This window comes from Nyctibius grandis, chromosome 6 (genome assembly GCF_013368605.1).
Source record: "Nyctibius grandis isolate bNycGra1 chromosome 6, bNycGra1.pri, whole genome shotgun sequence".
NCBI classification, from domain to species: domain Eukaryota; kingdom Metazoa; phylum Chordata; class Aves; order Nyctibiiformes; family Nyctibiidae; genus Nyctibius; species Nyctibius grandis.
The window spans coordinates 6769827-6771772 of record NC_090663.1 but is presented as its reverse complement, the minus strand read 5'-3'; positions in this window follow the sequence as shown (position 1 = coordinate 6771772).

Here is a 1946-nt window from a genome sequence, read left to right as displayed (position 1 = left end):
AGGGCTTCAGGAACTTTCGGGTCAAGACCTGTGCTGCTGCAAGAAGGCAAACATTTTCCAGAGTTAGGTGGCTGCAGAACAAAGGGGTTGCATTTCACAGAGGGACTCAGCAGTCCCTCTTCACACCCCTTCATCCTTTAATTCATATTTGGATCTGGTCATAAGTCACTTCAGGCAATGGTTTCTTCAACAGCGCCTAGCTTTTCAGCAGTAGCATTTTTAAATATCATCATATTCTCCATCTTTGCTGGAGTTGGTCATTATCTCAACCCCAGCAGGCACGATTTTGCTGGGCTTTTTGTTTTAAAACATGGGCAAGGTTGTTCTTTCCCAGGAAACAAAGAGCCTTTATTTTAGATGACAGCAACAAATGCTAGTTTGTCAGCATGTTGATCCTAATAATAAAAGAACGATGCGGAATACCATCACCTTAGGTACGTTTGAAATGAGGAAAGGCAAGAGCCTTACCAGGCAACAGAAATTTCAGAGGGCAAGATCCAGGTACTGGTAAAATGAAGTATTTGTATAAAACCTTGCTGTTGGCAGGCTGGAGGAAGGAAGCCACAGCACCACATCTGTGCTAGTCTTAATAGAGGTGCATAAGCTCTTCCTCCATCTGCCTTTGGCAACAGGCAAAGAGATCACCCTCACGCTACACAGCGGCCTCCACTTCTCCCCTCCCATCTCCTGCTGGAGCTCCAACTGCAGCACAAGAGCTGAAGCTGTCGGCACACCTCCATCCCCTGCAGAGGCTGAACTGCTCTTCAGGTCCTTACCAGCATCTCAACAGAAGACCCTACATGCCAAACATCCAGTTCCAATGTCTGGTAACCAGACACTGATCAGGGTCTGCAAGCACCTGGTTTGGCACTTCCCACTCTGCACCCAAGCAGCTCTATACATCTCCTCCTGCAACTTTGGCACGTGTTCGTGGCATCATCAGAAACAAATTGTAACCTTACCCATGGTCCACTTCCCAGGCGACATCAGTTTGTCTCCAGCTGAAGATAAAACAACTGAGTGCAGGACTCCTATAAACACTCGAAAAACAGCACCATAAAGTCACACTTGGCAATTCAAAGTTCCCATTTGTTTGAACAAATCGGATCTAGCCAAAATAAATATGCTGTTCATCTCTTTTGCTATTCCCCAAGTGGCCATACAAATCTGAACATACTGAAAGACTAAAAAAAAATGCTTCACAAGTTATCTAAATCTTCAGAACAGTTTCAGAATTGCTCAGTCCTAACAGAGAATTTCTACTTATCTCACCTGAAAGACTAAAGCATAACAGATAATGCAAGTACTTAACAACCACTCTAAACTCAGGGAAGGATAAAGTTGAAGCTATGTTCCCTGCACAGGAACCACGAAAAAAATTCAGCATCCGAACAGGTCAGACACATACGTAACTGGGATAGTTCCTACACAGAGAGTTACAAAGAGAAATTCTGATGTGGGACACAACAGCTTTATCACAGCTCCCAGATTCTTTGTTGACTTTTTAAACAAACACTATTAAGGCATATCAGCAAGGGATGATACAGATTCTTTGCAAAGCATAAGATCTGGGACACAGCAACACAGAGACACACATAGCTTTGGTTCTCATCTCACCTCCAGCAAGACCGAAGCACAGACCAGAAGCTGCAGTCTGTCCCCACCACTGAAGGAGACACACCCTTGAATTTAAGGCCAGTGCTATAAACCCAGCCTGAAATATTCTCGTCCATTTCTTGATTCTCTCTTCGAGGCACCAGAGAGATAAAACTCCGCTGACAGGTATTAAAAAGGCACAAGTGAAAGGAGAAAGAGTTACCATTGGCCACTAACTCCCCTCTTCTTGGGTGCTGGCAATCGCATCCAGACTTTCAATTGGACCAGCAAGACATGTAAAATCCTTAATAAAGGAGTCAGAACAAATTGCAAACTGTGAGACAAATACG